Raw genomic sequence first — 23,104 nt, 5'->3', positions numbered from 1 at the left:
GTAATGTCATGGGAGGTGAGAAGAGACTCACGTGTGTCCATACCGGAGTGTAGGGGGCCAGCTCGGTGGGTCATTTCGCGAGCGATGTAATTTGCAGCCTCATTTCCAGGGCGCCATGTGTGAGTCGGAACCCAAAAGAGCTTGATAAGACGGGAAATGGAAGAGGAGTGCTCAAGAATGTAGAGCGCCGAGGAAGAGATTCTATCCTTTGCAAAGTTGCGGACTGCGCTATTAGAGCCACTGATTATGAAAACAGCTGGTGTGTTGACAATAGCGACGGCAATGGCTGATTCTTCTGCGGCAGTGGAAGGGAGAGCAGAGATAGAGGCGATGGAGAGGGAGGATCGTGTATTAGAAACAGTGGCCAGGGCATAGGCGAGGAGCGAGATGTATGGTACCGCATCAACATACACAACGTCGGACCGTGTACCGTACTGGCACGAGAGGGTGTAGGCGCGGGCAGATCGGCCAACGGCTGATGCTGAGGGTGCACGTTATGTAAAGGCAGGCTGAAAGTGAGCATGGAGAAGATAGAGGAGGGTAAAGGGTGGGTGACACAGGCAGGGGAGACGTGTCAAGCGAAGGGATGCAAGAAGGGCTCTGTCAGGGGTGGTACGAGGCAGACAATCGAGTAGTGCCATGCGGTGGGCCTCGATGAAGCTCCTCAAGCAGTCTAGAAAGACGTGCTAAGAGAGCTTATCGAGAGAATTGGTGAGGGAAATAGGGCGGAGATTTTGGATGTCTATGGGTTTGCCACGCTTGGGGATGAAGGTTACTTTAGCGTGGGTACACTAAGAAAGCACACTGCCTTCGTGCCAATGTTTGTTAAAGAGATCAGTAATGGCCTCTAAAGATGATGCGTCCAGGTTATGTAGGGCCTTATTAGAAATTTGGTCTGCTCCCGGCTCGGACGTGGAGCGGAACTTATGTAGTGCCGCGTAAACAGTGTGATATCTGCGTCAAGTGCAGAACTATGGGTGCCGATGTAGGAAGGGAGCGCGGACGGAGGGGAAGTGCAGAGATAACGATATCGGAGTGCAAGAAGGAAATTTGAATCAGATAGTGGAGAGGAGTGTAGGAGGCGCGTCACATCCCCGCGTTGAGTGGCCTCGGCGTGCGACGAGTCAAGGAGGACATGTAGAAGCGTTCACATATTCCACAGCCCGAGGTTACCGGCCATGCGGTCGCAGGTGTGGCCCCGCTGCTGCCTGGTGAGATGAGAAGGGCTCCTCAATCTCCATAGCCAGGCGGGCAAGGCAAGGCGTAGCAAGCGGTTGTGTTTTTTGTCAAAACCAGCGGCGGTGCAGGGAATGATGCGCCTCCCAAAGTGCAGGAGGCGGCTGTCAGCCGTGGAGGAGTGAGGAGGGGTAGGGACGGTAGAGGTGGCGAATAAAACATCTTTGAGCAAGATAGCAGTCTTGGCATCAGCAGTTCTATCATCTACCCGAAGCCGCAATGTACGTACCATAGTAGCCATGGATGTTGAAAAGGCATATGACAACATCCGTCATGCTGCAATCCTGAATGCCATTGACATGCTTCATCTCCCTCCGAGAGTAAGCACATTTATCGCATCATTTTTGGATGCAAGAAAATTTGCAATACGCCTTAGTGGTAACACAGTTGGTTCATTCGTGTCACTACGAGGCGTGCCCCAGGGATCAGTATTGTCTCCGACGTTGTTCATTATTACTTTCATACCATTGGAGTGGCGCTTACATGATATCCCAGAAATCAAGTTTTTGCTATGCGCAGATGATATCACGGAATGGAGCACTCACCATGATCTTCTCACTCAAAAGGCCGCCCTTCAGTCAGCATTAGACGTATCCTCTGATTACGCATCCTCCATTGGCCTTCAACTTCCAGTGTGTAAAACTTCATACACGTCAGTGGCCAACCGCTGGGGACGCCGTAAACTTACCTCAAATCTAATTCGACTCTCTCTATCAGGCACCCCAATACAAGACAGTTCGAGCCTGAAAATTCTGGGCTTAACAATTCACCAATCAGGATCAGCGACTGCTTGGCTTACTCAGGCAAAAAAGCAAGCACTTCAAACTATGAGTTTGATAAGAAGAATTGCACCTAAAACGGGTGGCGCTGGCTCGTCTGTTGCACGCCAGTTAGTGAGGGCTGTTCTGCAGCCGCGTATCGTTTATCAGGCCCAGTTCCAGCATCTTACAAGGGCACAATGGGATCGCCTTGAAGCGGTAAATCCAGAAGCTATGCGGACGATGACATATCTTCCACGACTCACACCGGTCGTATCGTTACAGGAGAATGCGCAGCTCAACACCATCGATGAACTGGTGCAGCAGCGCCGTGATGCTCGCAGACTCAAGGCCACTTTGTCACATTCCATCCAAGTACTGAGGGCGTATGCAACGTCACACATTATTATTCAGCCACCTGCGCCAGTTCTCCCTCCCTGGAAATTTGTGCAGTTAGGAGATAACAAGCCAACTGATATCCGCAGACCAACGTCTGCCAACTCGGCATCGTTGCTTCGCCAGAACTTTGAAGAGCAAGATACTCACATGCATCAAGATTCCATATAGTAGTTTTTTTTTTAGGACTGCTGCAGCTGAGGCTCTAAGGGAGCACTTCAGGTGAGGGTCAAAGGAAGTACCTTTGCAAGACAAACAGAACCACCTTTGCAGGCTGCGAGGTTCGAAACTAGGTTTGGGCCCACTGCGGAGGAGGGGCGCGCAGCGGGGTTTACGGAGCTTCTCCCAAACGCACACCCCTGGAAAAGCCGAGCGCTAGGCCGGGGGACGCTTGTACCCATTTTTACCGGTGGGTGTCCGGCGGTGGGTTTCGAACTAACCACCTCCCGCAGCCGAGACGGGCGCTCTAACCACTAGGTAGTGTAGGTGGATGGAAGCCTGCAAGGCCGTGAAGCCAAAACAGCAATCTACTGTCCACGGAGACCTAGCCTGAATCAGACCACTACGTTTCAGCTTTCGGAACCACTTACATCTTTCTACGCTGAGCTCGTAGCAGTTCAGGAGGCACTCTGCTCCTTGGCTTCCATAACCATGCTCCCTACAGCCCACGTTGTCCTCCGCACTGACGCACTTCAAGCAGTACGTCTGCTCCGACGTGTCAGCCGCTGCCCTAAAATTTGCCAAGACAACCACCAGCTTGCGGCGCGCATCCCACAGTCAATACGCATTGAGTGGGTCCCACGGAATCTCCTGCCTTCCCAAAGTCAAGCTGATTTAGCAACCCGCCTCGTGAACCAAGACGCATCACTCCCACGGCTCCTTGAAGTGGACGAAGCTACACTCCTTTTGTCACGAAAGGAACACCTCCGGCGCCGCACACGTGCACTTATCCCTCCCTGTGCGATATTCCTTCCCCGCGGTCTCACCCGTGCAGAGGAGGTTGCGCTTATGAGGATCCGGGTCGGTGTTGCCCTTACACCAGCTGTCACTAGGATGTGGTCATACTTCCAACATATATCCCCGCCCAGGGTGCCCGATCTGTAAAAACGAAGACGTTGAGGCCGACATCCACCACTTGCTGTGGGACTGCCCAGCACACAAACCAACACGAATCTGGCACCTGAGCATAGCTGGCCTTCCAGCAACGAATCATGTCTCATATGTCACTTGGACGCAGGGACATCATCATCGGTCACTTCTGGACTTCCTAAAATCAGCCAACCTTTTTCCATTAATTTAATCATTTATTCATACTTCATCGCATACCCTACTGATGCCCTGAGGCAAAAAATATTGATTAAAAAACGATAGCAGTCCATTGAGAAAGGTCTGAGATGGAGAATGGGGGGTGCATGTTGCCGCGAGTGGCGGAACCGATCCCAGTCGACCACCTGGCCCAAACGCTGGCGGAAGGGTGGGAAGAGAGAGAGATGGATAGAATATAGTGGTCGCCGCCGAGAAAGACCCAAGTGTTCGCCCACGCCGCGTCCTAGACATTTTGCGTTGGACGCTGGAGCCAATGCGAATGGGATCTGAGAAATCATTAAGGACAGATAATTGTTCCTTCTGAACGACGTTCCACAGCGCGAAACCTATCCTACAGTTCTTGAAGTAACCCAAGCTGAGGTTATGTGCACTGAAATCCCCAAGACTGAGGAGCGCGTCGCGATGTGCTCAAGAAAGAGCTTTGCGGAGGAGGAAGTGGAGAGGAGCAGGAGGTGTGTGAGGAGGGCTGGACAAAGAGACTGGCATGCTGAAGCAGCCGGGACACAAATGAAGTTTCATTTATGCCGCTCCTTCATTTAAGCAAAGGTAAATATGCGCCATACGTATAGGTGAGCTCGCTAAAGACAGCGGCTGCATCCAAGCCAGTCAGGCCAACTGGTGAAACTTATTGCGAGAAGAGCCGAAATTCTACAATCTATATGGTGCCGCATAAAGCTAGCATCGCTGGCATAGTAGAGCCTGGTTTAGCTCTTAAATAAACCAACTGAATTAGGCGCCGATAACGCGAATAACGAATAGATGAAAAATGATTAAAGCGCCGACTTCCGACGCCAACATGAAAGCCGGCCACTATAGGAAACGGGACTTAATGGCGGTATCAGGATGGTATAAAGAACTGAAACCAAAACTATTCTGGCAACGTGAGTGATAGTACCAATTTCAATTGGAACTGAATGGGGTTTTCAGTGAATACAGTTCTAATATAAAGGTAGAAGTCTTCGATATGTTCTACTTTATCTTCCGCCTCAAATCTGTTTGCCGATCAGGATGATGCGCGCGTTTTCGTTAATAGGCGCTATGATATTCTCCTTGAACGAGGAACTTAAGGGGAATTTTGCACGTGGTTCCAGACAAACAAGAATGCTAGCGAAGGGAACAAGTTCCCAATTGTCATTCGACGAAGAACATATAAGGCAACACAAAACGAGAGGGAATGAAGAGAAACAATCAAATACATTACTAGGAGAATACAACAACTGGCACATTCCTTTGGCAGAACAGGAGACGGATCATCGATTAGTCAGCAGCAGAGCAGCAGCGCTCCATGCTCTCTGAAAACAGGCGCGAGGGCGAAACTTCGTCACGTGACCAGATCGTTCATCTTCGCGGTACCGAGATCAAATGCGCGTGACATTCCCTGTCACAACCTGACAACGCCCACGCTTCGCCGGCGCCATTTCGCAATGACTAAACGGTAAAAGCTGAACTTTCGATGCCTAGTCGCTGGTGCCTTTCTTCTCTGCCTTTTCTTATTCGTTCCGAGATAGTGTTTAACTGCTTGAATATATTATATTCAGTGTGTTATGCATTTTCTCGATATTTTAGAGCGCTAGGATTGAAATTCCCAATCCCATGTATCGCTCATGTGTGGCTCCCCTAGGCCTTTCTTGAAAGAAGGCAAAGCACTTTATGTCCTCCAGTTCGCTTCGATCCTACTAGCTTCATCGCTATCAAAGTAGCTCAGCTGCACGCTGTATTACACTACTACACCGTCACCACAGCCGATCATCCTTCTTGTTTAGCAAGTCTCGCCGCCTTTGCTTTGTATGTCACCGCGTTCATTAGCTTCCACTCAAAATCAATCCAGAGCACGCTGATATCGCGTCGCCCTCCTAATTAAGTTGCGATAAGCAGCGCCAAATGTCCATTTCTCGGTAGTCTCACAAATATTTTCCCTCATTTTTATTTCAAGCCATGGTTGGTTGGTTTGGTTTGGTTTGTGGGGTTTAACGTCCCAAGGCGACTCAGGCTATGAGAGACGCCATAGTGGAGGACTCCGGAAAGTTCGACCACCTGGGTTTCTTTAACGTGCACTGACATTGCACAGCACAGCCTCAACCAATAACCACTCATTATCTATATCGTGCTCGCGCACATAACTAGTATTTAGCCTGGACAAGCTAATGTTCATAAAACTTTTATTATTACTATTAAGAATGTCGTTTTTTATGTTCAGCTTTATCCTATAATTTAATTTTAGTTGTTTGCAATTGTTGTTTTTCCTCCTCTTCTCCAAGATTTTCATAAGCGTCATCGCCTTCTCTCATATTGTCATGAGCTGTTGATATATGTCTCGCAATTATTTTTAAAACACTGAGCCAAGGCGTCTCCTTGATTTTAATTTTCTCTTTGCTCGTCTTTCGCTGTCATTTTCAGGTACATTAGTCGAAAACGGGTAATCAGTGAGAATACTTCTTTGCAGGCTTTTTTCTCATATTCAACCGCACATGAAACGGCATGTTTTTTTCTTGTGGTTTGTTGCAGTATGGTGTCTTGCAAGGGAAGGAAAGCGTAACAGGGGGCAGCAGAAAGTTAGGTGGCGGATGAGGGAAGTTCGCAGGGGTCAAGTGGATGCAGCTAGATATGAACCGGGTTAATTGGAGAAATATGGGATATGCCTTCGCCCTGCACTGGGTATAGTCAGGCTGATTATTATTATTATTATTATTATTATTATTATTATTATTATTATTATTATTATTATTATTATTATTATTATTATTATTATTGTTATTATTATTATTATTATTATTATTATTATATTATTATTATTATTATTATTATTATTATTATTATTATTATTATTATTATTATTATTATTATTATTATTATTATTATTATTATTATTATTATTATTATTATTATCATTTGGCAACGCAATTTATTCTTGAAGAGGGCCCCCTCCAGGCAGCCGATGTTTGGCATATGCAGCCGGCCACATTTTGGCGGCTAAATTGCATGCATAAGTTTGCAGCATAATGCCGCCGCAGTTTTAATTTTTAATTTTTTACAGCTAGCAGAAATCTCTAGCTTATGCTTATTTGTCTCTTCTCCTTCTTTTTTTTCGCGTGTTTTTCCCAGTAAAAAAATGGCAGAAATTATTTAAAGCTACATTTTTTGTAATTAACATAACTTGAAATGCCGGAGCCTTACTAGCCCCGTTACTCGAAAATCTCGAAGTCGGCTTGGCAACTCGCGATGGTGTACCCAAAACAATAACCTAACGTTTTCTAGACAGACATCGCCTGTTTAGAAAAAGTTCCATTAGGCATTGATATGACATTGACTGACCGAATAACTGTTGTCTAGCCACCGAACCGGTAATGGAAGCTACCGCATGCTTATTCAACTGTAGCAGGGAGCCAATTTGTATCTATCTTCGTATGCTATGCGCTCGCAGGCACTGCCAGGGGCTTCAATGTAATGCAACTGTCCATTTTTTTTTTCGTATCAGAACTGTCATTTAAGCGTTATTCAGGCAGCGTAATTTAGAGACTGTCTTGTCATTTTGCTTCGTTTTTATCATGAATCCAGTATTTGAGTGAGAAGCAAGCAGTTTGCAGTAGCACATCGAACACACTGCACATATACGTCCGAATTCTTGCCATCGATCGAAAATTTCGGCTAGAAAACAGAAAATTGCTGTTTTATTGAACGTCGTTTCAGTGAAATAAATGTAACAAATAACAAAACCAACCAGATGCAGTTTATGGGGGATCTTTTATCAGACACGCACTCTGTGCTAAGTGCCCGCCAACTAGGTAACCGAGGCACACTTCTACTTTTGAAGGGTCCTTTAGACCTCCCTACCCATTTCTTCTACAACGGGCTGGTCGTTCATCCGAAGCTTTTCGGCCCTGCCCCAGTGTTTTGCTACCGATGCCTACGACAAGGCCACATCAGAAAAGTATGCCTTGCATCCGAGGACACTTTACCAAAACAATCAGCGGACGGCCTCCCCTCCTTCAAGTGTCCGTTTTGTAAAAAAAAACGATCACGACCTTACGTATCCCATGTGCCCTCGCAAGAAACGTTATGTAGTACATAAGCCTAATTATGATGCAGTCAAGATTTCAAACTGTTTTGCTGCTCTATCAAACCACACAGAGGAGGAGGGTACCGACTTGACGCCAACATATTTACCTCCGCACTCTCAAATCCGCCCATCTTACGCATCTGTTTCGAAGCATAGTTCCCGTACTCTTCGTCAAACAGAAGATGAATTTTCATCAATTAGTTCCCTTATGCGTAACGATATTTTTGTCACAGACGAAGAGATTGCCAATGTTCGCCAATAGATTGACCACCTTTGCAAACGTCGGTTAATCTTACTGCAACGATTGTATCAATCGCCTTTTGAGCCTACACGTCAAGTACATCATTGCTCTAATGAGTACAGTCATTTTGAGTCAACATATTGCCACGGTATTGGCGACTAGGGCTAGGTTATCAGAGCCGGTGCAGGTGGAATACGTCTGGTACGTCCTGCGAGTCCGGAGCCGATTCACTTCGTCCTTTTTCTCCGAGCGCCACTTCAACGTCTTTCGCTCCGAGCGCCCCCTGGCATTCCTCCCTCCTTAAGCGTGACGCACACGGCACACGTGCACACAGGTGGACAAAAGTAAACGAAAAAAAAAAGTAGTTTGCAGATGCCGTCTTTCAGTTCCCGCGTAAAATACGGCTTCATGCGTAGGACATGAACTGTCTCTGGACGAGGTAGCCGACGGCCTCTCTGCTCTTGGCCATCTGGGAGCACCTCATAGTTAACGTCGCTGAGGCGCCGCAAGATTTTATATGGTCCGAAGTAACGGCAAATCAGCTTTTCTGATAGGCCACGGCGTCGAACAGGAGTCCACACCCACACCTGGTCCCCGGTGCTGTAGGAAGCTTGTTTGTGGCGGAGGTTGTACCGGCGTGAATCCTTGTCCTGTTGCTGGGCGATGTGGACGCGTGCTAGTTGGCGTGCTTGCTCAGCATCTTGGGCAAAGTGTTCGGCGTCGGTAGAAAGCTCGGTGTCTGTTTCGCAAGGGAGCATTGCGTCCAGCATCGTCCGAACCTCCCTGCCGTAAACTAGGCGAAACGGCGTGAAGCGTGTCGTCTCTTGGACTGCCGTATTGTACGCGAATGTCACATATAGTAGGATAGCATCCCTGGTCTTGTGCTGGGCGTCGACATACATCGCCAGCATGTCCGCAATGGTCTTATTAAGCCTTTCCGTCAGCCCGCTCGTCTGCGGATGGTAAGCAGTAGCTTTTCGATGCGCCGTACCGCTGAGATGAAAAACTTCGGCCATCATTTGTGAAGTAAAGGCAGTCCCTCTGTCAGTAATAATAGAGGTCGGAGCACCGTGCCGCAGCATGATCTGGTGTACAAAGAAATGGGCAACTTCAGATGCTGTACCACTAGGTAACGCTTTGGTCTCGGCATATCGAGTCAGGTAGTCTGTGGCGATGATTATCCAGTGGTTGCCCCCGGAAGATCGAGGGAAAGGACCGAGAAGGTCCATGCCGACTTGATCAAACGGTGCGCGTGGTGGTATTATGGGCACGAGGAGGCCTGCAGGCTTTGATTGCGGAACCTTCCGACGCTGACATTGCCGACAGCTCTTAACATAGCGCTTGACAACAGTGGCAAGGTTGGGCCAGTAGAATGTCTTTCGTATTCTAGCAAGTGTGCGAGTATAGCCCAAGTGGCCAGAAGTTGGTTCATCGTGGCACTCGGAAAGGATTTCCTCTCGCAGAGCTGCGGGTACCACGAGGAGGTAGGTTCTCGATTCGGATCTAGAGCTGTGCTTATAGAGTACACCACTTCTCAGGCAGAAAGTTGATAGGCTCCGAGAAAAGCACTTAGGTATTGTGGCTGGCTGACCTTCTAAATAATCGATCAGGGCTCGTAAGTCTGGATCAGCACGCTGCTGATGAGACATATCTGAAGCATCAACAGCTCCGAGAAAACTGCCAGAGTCACTCTTGTGTGGTGAAGCGAGCTCGACGGGCGCACGAGAGAGCGCGTCAGCATCTTCATGCTTATGTCCGGACTTATAGACTATAGTGAGGTCAAACTCCTGTAGGCGAAGGCTCCATCGCGCCAGGCGGCCGCATGGGTCACGCAGGTTGACCAGCCAACACAAGGAATGGTGGTCAGTGACCACTTTAAATGGGCGACCATAAAGGTAGGGGCGAAATTATGCACCAGCCCAAATAATGGCCAGGCATTCCTTCTCAGTAGTTGAATAGTTCATCTCGGCGCGGGATAAAGCACGGCTGGCATAGGCGACGACTCCTTTCACACCCTCTTGACGTTGCACGAGAACCGCCCCAAGACCAATGTTACTGGCGTCAGTGTGGATTTCTGTCTCACCGTGCTCATCGAAATGGGCTAGAATAGGCGGCGATTGGAGACGGAGACGCAACTCGGTAAAAGCAGCTTCTTGCTCGTGACTCCAACCAAAAGGGGCGTCTCCCCGGGTGAGCCGAGTCAGCGGTTCAGCAAGATCAGCGAAGTTATCGATAAAACGGCGGTAATAACTGCACAAGCCGAGAAATCTGCGAACAGCTTTCTTGTCACGTGGAATCGGAAATTCCGCAACTGCAGTAAGCTTGTCAGGGTGAGGCTTCACACCGGCAGCGCTTACGACATGACCGAGGAATTTAAGCTCTCGGTAGCCAAAGTGACATTTCTGTGGCCTAAGTGTCAAGTTAGCGGATCGAAGGGCTTCAAGTACTGACCGCAGGCGCTTTAGATGTTGTGCAAACGATTCTGCGAAGACCACCACGTCATCTAGGTAGACTAGGCAACACTGCCACTTAAGCCCGGCGAGGACAGTGTCCATCATCCGCTGAAATATGGCCGGCGCGGAACAAAGTCCAAAAGGTAGAACTTTAAATTCGTAAAGTCCGTCAGGTGTGACAAAGGCCGTCTTTTCACGATCTCGCTCATCTACCTCAATCTGCCAGTAGCCACTTTTCAGATCGATTGACGAAAAGTACTTCGCACGCCGAAGGCGGTCGAGAGAGTCGTCAATCCGCGGCAAGGGGTAAACATCCTTCTTGGTTACGGCGTTCAGCTTGCGGTAATCGAAGCAAAAGCGTAACGTGCCGTCTTTCTTTTTAACTAGAACGACTGGGGAAGACCATGGGCTATTCGAAGGCTGGATAACATCATCTTCGAGCATTTGTTTAACTTGTGACTTAATAACTGCGCGCTCGGTCGAAGAGACGTGGTAGGGGTGCTGGTGAATTGGGCGCACATCATCGAACGTCACGATCTGGTGCTTGGCAATGGGAGTCTGATGAACTTTTGATGATGATGCAAAACACTCTCTGAATTCGAGTAACAATGAAAACAGCTGTTCACGCTGGCTCACCGATAGCTCTGAGCTAATGTCGAGGTTGTCGAGGGATGTGGGCGGTGGCACGGTTTCTGTGGACAAGCACTCGGAGACTTCAAATATGCTTTCCGCGAAAGCTACAGAAGTATTCCAAAAAAGGTGTCGATACTCGTGCGAAAAATTGGTAACAAGCACCCAGCACCTCCACCAGATTTGTCACGGTATTGGCGACTAGGGCTAGGTTATCAGAGCCGGTACAGGTGGAATACGTCTGGTACGTCCTGCGAGTCCGGAGCCGATTCACTTAGTCCTTTTTCTCCAAGCGCCACTTCAACGTCTTTCGCTCCGAGCGCCCCCTGGCAATATGCCCAACCTCACGAATCTGCAGCTACAACTTCAATAACATCACTAATTACACTGCTGCAGCAACTGCCTGAAATGATAGCATCTGTTCTGCAAACTAACCATAAATCCCTTGTAATGCAATGGAACTGTAGGGGTCTCACTAACAAACTACCTGAATTGAAGCTCCGTATTCAAGAAGGAAAACTTAAGGCCTGGGCTTTCATTTTACAAGAGCATAACGCTATTCCATCTCTATCTGGTTACTGCATAAATCACTGCCCCTCGATATCCGACCGCCGCAGTGGTCTTGCTCCCGGTAAAGCGGCAATATATGTTTATTCATCGACTCCTCATTCTCCAATAGACCTATCCCATTGGTGCAATACCCGTCAAGAAGTGACAGCCATTATTACTAAGCCCCAACGTACTCCAGTTATATTAGTATCATTTTACGCACGACCGCTATCACTGTGCTCAACTTTGGATGGCTCACACATCTACGCACCTCATACCCAGGTGTACCCATACTTGTTGGAGGAGATTTCAATGGACCGCACACAGCCTGGGGATATATACAAGACTCTAAGCGTGGACGTCAAATTTACAACACATTTTTTAACAATCGTTTACATGTCTCAACAGTTTGTCAAAATGTACCCGCCCGCGTGCACGGGCGTCGGCTCCGGACCTTACGTGGTGGCTGGGCCCTGGGAATCCTCGCTGGAATTGCGAACCAGACACCTGGGGCAGTGACCACTCTCCCATTATAATCGATTTTACCTCAAGCACACTACGTAAAATTCGCCGCAATATTCACGTTACTTCTTGGGATACTCTACGTACAGATGCTCGCCTCATCTCAATAACTCCTGATTCGGCACTTTCTACTTTCATGCAAGTTCTAAATCATCACACTGTGTCTTCAACCATCAATTAGGATCAACCAAACCCTGACCTTCACCTCCTTAACATCTGGGCACGGCGCAAGCAAATGGACGTATACTTCAGTCAGCATCCGCCCAATAATATTGCCATAGCAGACCTTCATAAACTAACCGCTAAAGCCCGTCGGTATTCTAAGCACCTTCTACACAAACGTTGGACAGACTGGCGTTCTCACATAAGTACTCCGATCGGAAACCGCCACCTATGGCGTGTGTTGCATTCAATGGAACGAAAACCCTCAGTTAAAGACTACGCCGAGAGTATTCGAACAGCCCTGCGTCTTTCACCGCAAGAATTTACCAAGCAAGCAGCTCTTCAGTTCTTCCTCAATTATGACTGCCTACCTGCACCGGTTCCACTCAGTCTCGCCAACCATCTCCCAGAAGATAAGATCACGAGCCCTTTCATCATGGCTGAGCTGATCGCTGCGATTGAAGACATCCGCCCAAACGCCACACCCGGTCATGATACACTATTCCGCAATCTAGAAGGTGAATCATTGGCCTCACTTCTTAGAATTTTCAATGAAATCTGGATTTCCAGTGAAATGCCACCAGATTAGAAACATTCTGTAGTAGTTCCCATACCAAAGCCCGGAAAACCACCCATAACCCTTGGTGCTCTACGCCCGATTTCGCTTTCCCCAACTATCTGTAAACTGTACGAAAAGCTACTTGCCATTCGAATATCCTGGTGGCTTGACCATCATCACAAATATTAGTCTTCACAGATTGGCTTTCGGCCTGGGTACGGATCGGAAGATGGTCTTCAACTTTTTGCCAATGAAGTAATATATTGTTCATCTCACAGTTGTCTCGTTCGCACAGTCGTGGCAACAGATATCACGAAAGCCTACGACAACATCCTCCACACAGCGATCCTCAATACTATGTCGTCACTTGCAATGCCCTTACAGCTTTGTCGTGCAATTCACGCGTTCCTCTCCCACCGAACGTTTGCTATCCGTGTAAATGGAAAACCAACAGGACATTTCATTTCTAATTGTGCAGTACAGCAGGGCTCAGTTTTAGCCCCAACTTTGTTTAATATTGCATTTATTCCTCTCATACATGAACTTGCCTCAATTCCTAATATTAAAGTGCTAGCCTACGCAGATGACATTACTATGTGGTCTACAAACCGCTCACTGCAGGTGCAGCAAGACTCCCTGCAAAATGCCATAAATCTCCTTCAAAAATTTGTCAACAACACAGGCCTATCCCTCAACCTCACCAAAACATGCTATGTCCATGTGGGCAATAAGGCCGGCCGCAGAAGTTTCAAAGCTAATGCATTCGCGTTCACAATTGACAATACACCCCTCCTTGAAGTGGAACATACCAAGGTGTTGGGCCTCCATGTACATTCTTCAGGAAAAGGCACAGTTTGGCTATCAGATGTACGCAAAAGTGCCATGAGCACACTGGGACTAATTCGAAGAATAGCAAATCAATCTGGTGGTGCGCGATCAGATACCACTCGCCGACATGTTCGTGCTGTCTTTCAACCGCGTTTCTATACCAGGCAGTTTCAGAAACTGACAAAACGGCAATGGCCCACACTCGAGGCACTCAACCACGAGGCCATGCGACTCATTACGGGACTGCCTCGATCAACTCCTATCCGTCTACTACAGGAATACGCCCACCTTAAGACGTTGGCAGAATTAACTGGCCAAAGACAGACAAACAGAGTAAGAAAAGCTTCCCTTCGTCCTGAATTAGAGAACCAGCCACCTACATGGGACTACTACCACCTTACTTCTAATAAGCCTCTACTCACCAAGTAGTTGCAGCTCTCATCATCATTCCCAATAACGTCTTGCGCAACACATGATGACTGTATTATTTACACAGATGCAGCCGTAACCCTAACAGTTGATTCAGTTGCTTTTATAAGCTCAACCCACCCTCACCTGAACACCAATTGAAGTTACCTTACCGACGCCAAATAAACTCTTGCCTTCGAACTGCAAGCTATCGTAAACGCCATAGAACCGTTACCTACTGACCCTACGTTTAAACTAGTACACATAATGACTCACTCTAAAGAAGCCCGAAAACATTTAAAGAAAGTCCATGGCACTCTTAGGGTCGCACAGTCACCGTTACCCAGTGCTTGTCACCGTTACCCAGTGACTATAATCATTCTCTGGGCTCAAGACAACAAAAATTTGAATACCATAACAGCAGACGTGCTTCCTCATGCAGCAGATGTGTCGAAACCTATTCATGATTCCTTGCCACCGGATCCACTCCTGATCCATTTGACATCATCAGCATCCCTCAGGCAGAGTACACGTGCTCTAATTCAAACGTGTACGTACACCCTTCCCCCCAATCTAACAAGGGTGGAGGAGGTATCTCTGAGACGGCTGAGAGTCGGGGCGGCCCTTAGGCCCGCCGTTCGACACCAGTGGCAAAGTACTACTATTCCAGTTCCCGACAAATGCCCACACTGCGAAGAACCAGCTTGCGACACCACTGTACGGCATCTAATATGGACATGCCCAGAAACGTCGCATATACGAAAGATCATTTTACAAAAAGCTGGACTTTCACCGAGTAATGACTCTCATTTCCACTTATGGATAACAAACAACATTTATGCACGCAGTTTATGTGACTTCTTGCACATCGCTGCACTCCACGCATTCCTGTGACTCTACCACCACCTTTTATGCCGTGCGGCAAACTCAGCGCCATGAATAAATAAATAAATAAATTAGATGCAGTTTCTCTTGTTCCGAAGGGGTCATTTAGTATGCACGCTATGAGGTCTTGAATAAACACACTGTTCGGCACGTGGTTGGAGGGTAAGGTATTAAAAGTGCGAAATTTGAAACTCTGGCTTCAAAATATATACAAAACATTCTCATCAAATATTTGTAAGCAGTGAAACTCGGTGAGAGAACTTAGGTTGAAGCACAATCACTAAGCATAACCTACAGCACTCAAGCCTAAGTGCGTCATAAGGAGAACAGTCAAGAATAACACAGTATAAACAGTTATGAGAAAAAGTGCAAAAATGTCAGAGGAAGCATTAAAGACCAAAATTCATAATAGAGAAAATACATTTAAACAATTTGCAGTTAAGGTACCTCTCTGGGTGTCAAATATGAAACGAAGTTTCGTTCACGTCCAAAATGTGTTTTTTTTGTAAGGTAGGTGGATATGGTAGGCTGTATTAAACCATGTGGTCTCTGGGGTGCCTGTATTAGAAGCACCTAAGTGCCTGAGATTTCGGTCCTTAAAGCTATCTTTATCGATTGCATAATTGGCGATATAAGCTGCTATTCGATGCAGAATCGTCATTATGGCACGTGTTCGACAGAAATGTATAAAAAAGTCATTTCTTTAGCGCTGCTAATGCATGTCACCTTTATGACTGGGCTACGAAAGCCGCAATAGTGCAGACGTGCAGAACCTTCAACCAGGCGGGGTTTATTAACGTGATCTGACATCGTACAATGCAAGGCTGGCTTGCATTTCACCCAACACAGAGAAGCGCCACCGCGACTGCGATTCGATCCCGCTGCTTTGGCCACAGAAGTCGAGCACCCTAATCACTGAACCACCGCAGCGAGGCAGGTATGTTTAGGTATGTTGTAAGCTGATTTCTGTTCTGCTGCACTTTGATACATTCGCGTTTGGGGAGATTATCCCATCTGCGCTCATTAACAACGGAGTTACTGCGTACGTAGTGTAGTTCTAAACACTGCCTGCCTCTAAAAACATTCCTGTTTTCTGCGTTTCGCCTTAGGCATCCAGATTATATGGTTTCAGATTCTTTCTTGGCCCCTGTTCGGCGGTATCAGGAACTTAGACCATCGAGTCGTCACCGGACTGCTTTCGTTTATCCTGGTCCAAGGCCTCTATTTCCAGCTTCTACTCTCTTATTGTTCCAATATTTGGTCAATTAACCCCTGAAATACCTCGGCCAGTTTTGCTTGTTACAACTGCGTTGAATCAACCCGTCGTCTTGGCCCTCCTAACTTCGTAGCTGCCGATTTCTATACCAGCGCTTTGCGAACTTTTCCTAATTTATTTTTATATGGAGGGGTAGTTCTAGCTGATTATAAGATGGCGGTCCTCTGTTGTTTCCTCTATGCTTGCTGCAATTACCTCTAATTCCTCATCGTTTAGCTCAAGTTGCCCTTTTGACTTTTCTGCATTTCGCTTTTGGTCAAGACCCCATCTTCAGTCTGATAGCTTTATAAAATTCATCTCAGTCTGTAGTCCTCTGAAATGAATTCAGAATCTCTCTTCGTCTGGCCTCTTCGTCTGTCCATTTCTTTGCGCTCACTCTGGATATACCCTACGATACATGGCAGGCAGCGACGACCATCTGGCTGTTCTAAAATTTTGTCGTGATTTCTCCGTCATATTGAATTGCTCTGCTTACAAGGTAAAAATGATGTTTTTCTTGTTGTTTTGTTATTTGCTGCCTGGAATACTGTAGCGATAATTTTTTTGCGATGCAAATTATGGTGGACATTACACGTGCTACGTTAAGGCGGTGAAGCGACAGAAATAATGTTTTTTTCGAAGCCTGCAATCCTCCATGGCGCAGTGGTTACAGCACGCGACTGCTGTTCGCAAGGACGCGGGATCGAATCCCGGCCTCGGCGGCCGCTTTTCGATGAAGGCGCAAAGCAAGGCGCCCGTGTGCTGTGCGATGTCAGTGCACGTTAACATGCACTAGCTAACATGTGTCATGGCAAAAGGAGTCCCTCATCTAAATTGAGACGCAAGAAACACAGTGGCTAATTTCATCTATTCGCCTAACTCTTTTGGAGCGGAACTATTCACTTTAGATTATTGCATACCACATCCTGTAACGCATGTGGCCTCCTTAGAATGAAACCCCGTCTCGAATTCTGACCGATGTCCGGAGCCTCTCTACAAATCGTGATTTTCTGTGCCTTCCAAACATTAATGGGGCATGTTTGCCCATACGGTACTATTGACATAGAGTGTTTGTGCGCACAACTGCATACACCAAAATGGTGCACAGGACAGAACAGAGCATAACTGAATACTGGGGGAGTTTATTTTTAAACGCGATTTCTTAATAAATGCACTCAGTTGATCGTCGCCGCTTGCTTTGTCTGTGCTTGTTTCTTCTCCGATCTTCATTTTCGGCGCTGTGCAAAAATGCACAGAACAGAATTGATGCAAGTAGTTGTGCAGCGCTAAAGCTGTGTGCGCATGCGTGAAGTTCGCATGCTTTGATTGGGTCCGACACTCAACCGGGCCATCCGAAAAATTTGACGAATACTTAGTAGCTTTGTTGTGAAGCAAACTCTCCGTCTTTTGCCACTAAAAGATAAACATCTTTCGCTTTGAAGCGTTAGAAGCCCACTGTTATATACTGTAGCTTGCGACATAGATCCTTGCTTGAGAATAAAAACTAGATCCTTTTATGGCTTTAACAACAGAATGCCCCCGTTCGCGAAAGGTGGCCACAGTAGGGGCTGATGTTAGGGGTGTCAACATCCGTGAGTTGCGCAGCGGTGCCTGCGCAGCGGCAGGCTTGTTTTCACTTTGCAGATCTGCGCGAGACTCTCGAAGCCACGGGCACCTTCCCTGTGGAGGATTGGTAATAGAAGAAAAAGGATGCATATCGTGTTACTCTTCCAGGCAAAATTTTATTTACTCTATTTTTTGACGCAGCCTTTCAGCGCAGATAACAATGGCAGAAGAGGCCACTCTAGACTGCGCGCAGAGGCTTCGGATGCTTAATGAAAGCCGTTGAGGATTTGGCCACAACCCATTTGTGACCATAACAACGGGGAGACGGCAACCGTTTCCGATATACAGATGCTCCCTAAAACAATATTGCAACAGCGATACTTGAGGTGTACCATTTGTTTTGAATTTCACAGTAGCTTTCAGGCCATATTGATTAACGCAAATGAAGTTTTTTGCACCACGCCTCGGCTTGAGCTCAGACACCGAGAGTGCATTGCAAAAGTCCATTCATAGGCAAAGAGAATTTTTCCAAGGACATGAACACTGTGCTTTCGTGTTTTGTGTTTCTATCCGCCTGGTTGCAACATAATAGAAAATATTGATCTGCGTTTTTGCTCTATTTCTTTTATTACCTTCCTTTCCTCCTAAGGATTTTTGTGCAGCGGAGGCGTTTTCCAGGCACTTCCGAATGAGCAATGTTGATGAAAGCGTTCATGTCTTGAAAATTCATCTTGTGTAGCAAGAGCCAAGAACGTACGTTGAAATCCTGGCTGGTGATTTGAAGTCCAAGGTTTCGCCTCTTCAACACAAAGGTGGGTAGATCAATTATTTTCCTCCTTTAACTTCAATAACGCATCGATATACACTACATATCCATCTGTTTAGGAGCCGTCTTTAAGGCTCCCATTTAATACAGAAGTCGCCATTGCAAATTGGAGACCAACGTGTTGATGGCGGTTATGCCGTCCCTACCAAGGAGAAGAAATTGGCAGGACATTTAATGCGAAGAGAGGATAACCGATGGTCGCTTAGGGCAACAAACTGGATTTCCATTGAAAGGAATCATAGCTGAGGGCAGCAGAACGTTAGACCGGTGGATGAGGTTTGGAAGTTCGAATAAGCCAAGTGGATGCAACTAGCGCTTAATTGGAGAAATAGGGGAGAGGCCTTCTTCTTGCAGTGGCTGATATGATGATGCTGTCTAAGATATGATTAAATACATTACTGATTTGATTGCTGACATGCAATGCAATGTATACTTGTTCTAAGCCCCTTATTTTTCCTCAACGTCGAAGTGACGAATAGGAGGGTAGCGCAGTTAGCTATTTAGAAGCTTGACGCGCATAATTTAAGCTATAAAAAGTCATGAAGCAGGCCTCCACTCCACCGTCAATTTATGTAAGTACTTCGCGATACGTATACGTGTATTGTACCCTAAATCCAGATGCTATGCTCTGCCGCAATTTTGTTGAAAGCAGTGATTACTGAATGATGGATAGCATCTGAACTTGTCTATTTAGGAAGCGTGTGATAACCCCTGCGATGCCGAGTCCTCGGCCAAATGAAACACGGTAATTCATCTATAACGCTTTCGCAGGTGCCGATATCTCTGGCACCGATAGGAACAATATTAATGAATTCGTGCGAGAGTATTATTGATGTATTTAAGTTGTTCAGGTCAACGGGATGCTTACATGATGTCGTAGGTGTATGCCTTTGTTCGTCCAAAACTGCAAACGATTAAATCGAAATACGACGGCCGCTCGATGTTCGCCCAAGCAGCCCATATCCGAAATTACATTTCTGGAAATCTCACAGGAGGGTGAAGGAAGATGAATAATCGTGCCAGTCTGTTAGCAATTTTGTGATTTCTCTCAACGACCGCGTAATAAGCTGCACCGTTTTTGGTGCGATTGCGGGTCACGAAACCTGATTGCTACACTCTTGAGCAATGCTAAGAACAGTCCATTGAATACCGAACCATCGATGCTTCACGGCTCTACCGAAACGAATTATTTATAGACTGAGCTTGCAAGGGAGGTTACACTTACTAGTTGAACCGGGAAAATACATTGCGCAGTGCGGCACGCTCACAAGGAACGCTGCAGAACGCACTATTGAGGTGTCCTGTCAGGTACCCAGGAGCAAGGAGTTGCACAACGCACGTAGTGTTCTATTCTACACGTGCTAATTCGGTTTTCGATATTAACATTTTTCAGCTTCCTCGGTAGTGCCTCAATAAAGGAAGGACGAAACACCGTTTTAGAGCTAAACAAAGTATGCTAATTCTCTCATGCTACAATAATTTTACCCCGGCTGTAAGTTACTGTCCACGTTGCACAACAAAAGCGTCAGACTTCCCACTGACGAAGGCAGTGAAGGCAGTAATGGACAAATACAAAATACAGCCTTTTGGTGTTTGTGGAAGTATCGATTGCTAGTGGGGCTCCATATGTTTTGTAGGAATGAAGCTTATCTGGCCGGAAATATAGGCGGCAAAGCTATCGATGACGCATCGGCCAGTGAGGAGACTCCATTCGTGTACGCCAAGAAACATTATTGGGGAGGGTACGGGATAAGGCTCAGAATAAATTCGGTGGGAGAAAGAAGTGGAAGTGTTCCAAGTTATCGTAAATACAGGGGCAGTCGGGACAAAGCAAGTATACACAGTAGTTCAGTTATATTTGGAAGCCGTTCTCCAAGCTGTCACCTGCTGTGCTCGTCCAGAGGGCGTCGGTCTGTTCAGCTGCTGGCATTCGAAAGGGTTCTCCTCTCACCCGCCGTGCTCGGTTGCGCTGACCGGCGGTCTATTGAGGTGTACCTGCTGAGCACCTTGGAGAACTACTCGGAGTCGAACAAAGTTTACAGCATGTTTATTGCAACTTGGTCTCTTCTCCTCAAAGTCACCCCTGACACCTCGTTAAATGGGCTCGCTAAACAAATACCATATCGCTAAGCCAATAGGGACGAAGTAAACTCTCTGTGGGGGGCCAATAGGCTCCAGCATGGTTCCTCCTCACACCCGTAGTGCTGTACGCACAACATCACGAGTGAATATTCCGTGGAGTTAAAATCCGCAGCCGCCGTCACGTACGCCCGTGGCGCACAGCCCGAGTCCCGTGGGACTGAGCTTCCAGGCATACGCTGTTCCTTTACACAAGAACCCAGCGCGCGCGCACACACACACACACACACACGCACGCACACACACACACACACACACACACACACACACACACACACGCACGCACACACACACACACACACACACACACACACACACACACACACACACACACACACGCACGCACGCACGCACGCACACACACACACACACACACACACACATACACACACACACATACATACATACATACATACATACATACATACATACATACATACATACATACACCGTGGATGATCTGAGGTCCGGAATACTGCTGATCGCCTTGCCGACGCGCTGACGTCCGGAGTCGTCTTGCGGGCGGCGTTGCGTGGGCGACTTGAAATCCGTGCCAGCTCTCAAGTGCAAGCCCTGCAGCTGCGCTCTTGACGAGCAGGCGCCCGTCCAGAAGCCGGAAGGTGTGGTATGTCGCGTTGATGAGCGCAACAAGTGCTTAAGTAGAGAGGAGCCGGGTCGGTGAATACATGTGTATGCGCGTTAGACAGGATATCTATTCTGTGTCTTCTCGAGTAGTGCTAATGATAGGTTGCCTATGGCTGACTTTAAACATTGACAAAGTTTCAATATCGTAAAAACAGAGTTTGTGTGTGATAAGCCTGTTGCTCTCGTATTATGAGAGGTATACCTACGTTTTTGCATCTTCCTCTGAGACTAATCTGCAGCGCCATTATGCATATATTTATCAGATGTGATCCCGTTGCATTTCATTTATCTGGCCTATAGACACGACTAGATTTGAATGTCATCTGTAAAGATGAAACGAGCACGTCTTGATTTGCGCATGAAATATAGTGGTTTACATTTATTCTAATCCTTTCTTTCACCCTGTACGGCTTAATTTCTGTGTCCTGCAAGCTTTAAGACAACAAATTTTCTTCATGTTCATGTCTTTCTGTTAGAACTGGTATCAGCAGAAGAAACTATTGTTCCTTTTTGGCAGCTAAATGTTCTATTCGACAGCCTTAAATGAGTAAGGCATTCCAGAAAATAGGGTGAAGCTTTTTTCAGGACGAATTTACCATCGCTTTCCGAACAACGCCAATCATACCTCAATTACCGTTGCTTGGGAAACAATATTATCAGATCTGACTTCGTCCGTAGTAAGCCAGAAAAACAACTGCACATTGAATGCCGCGTTTTGTTGAAGCCAAGCTTCCTCAGACCAAAAAAAAAAAATATCATTCGGATAGGCCGTGCTACGAGACGAAAGCAAAAATAAATGGACTCAGCTCAGAGCGATGTGCTCGGACACCTAGACTCGCCTTCATTTCGTCGAAAGTATTTTATTGCAACTCATGGGCAGAGCTGGTCAACTGGGACCATTTAGCAGTGCTGTAGTTTTGTGTAGATGGTCTGCTTTTGTCATAATCTAGTTTTAAATGATTATTCAAAAAATGTTTTCTCTTTCAGGCGATCACACTTTTCGGAATACTCTACAAGGGGCCTATCAGCTTTTAGACTGCTCGTATTTGCCCACAGGAGACGTCGTGATATTAATACAAGCCTCGTGTTAAGACATCAGGACATTAACACAGGCCACATCTTCCAACTTAGTTAATTGAGACATAATTTGAATGTTGATGTCCCAAAAAAACAGGCATACGTTGGTTGTTGGCAACAGTAAACAATATTGGTGTTAATTTCTTTCCTGCCTTTTAAACATTCATGTGTTGGCCCTTTATAGGAGCTCTCGGCTACAGTAACCCACTTTGGCATAATCATCCGGCGCTCCTTTTCTCTCCACCGGGAATCCATAAGATCAGTTTTGTTTTGCTTATGGCCCTTTAAATAAAAAGATACGAAGCAGCTATTTTACAGGAGCCTGATCGGAATATTGCTGACTATTTACCGAAATCGGAGCACTCCCTAAACAAAGCTATCATTCTCAAACTCAGCTCTAACCACTGAAGACCTAATGGCCCATATATGTTCTGTGACCTCTTTGTTAGTGGTTACGTTTGTGCTAATAAGGTCACAAGCTCCGAAGGCGAACGGCGTGAGTGGTGAGCTCGATAGAGCGTCGATATCACAATCCGTCGTCAGCCGTGCCTCTGTCTTTGTTGAGGAAAGGGTTCGGCGAAAAGAT

At 46.8% G+C, this 23,104-nt stretch overlaps 1 long non-coding RNA gene across 1 annotated transcript in view; it reads left to right on the top strand.

Annotated features, from left to right (window-relative positions):
• Positions 1-22,739, top strand: part of LOC146208739 (uncharacterized) — a 39,420-nt gene extending 16,681 nt beyond the window's left edge. The window contains exons 2-3 of the long non-coding RNA XR_014703402.1: positions 18,481-18,643; positions 22,429-22,739. This is a non-coding gene — a long non-coding RNA (uncharacterized LOC146208739). The remainder of the gene's footprint in view (positions 1-18,480; positions 18,644-22,428) is intronic.
• Positions 22,740-23,104: the final 365 nt, after the last annotated feature.

The sequence above is a fragment of the Amblyomma maculatum genome, chromosome 1, assembly GCF_055883805.1.
Source record: "Amblyomma maculatum isolate TAMU_Amacu chromosome 1, ASM5588380v1, whole genome shotgun sequence".
Classification (NCBI taxonomy): domain Eukaryota; kingdom Metazoa; phylum Arthropoda; class Arachnida; order Ixodida; family Ixodidae; genus Amblyomma; species Amblyomma maculatum.
Note: the sequence above shows the minus strand (reverse complement) of the source record. Positions and strands in the feature narration are given on the sequence as shown.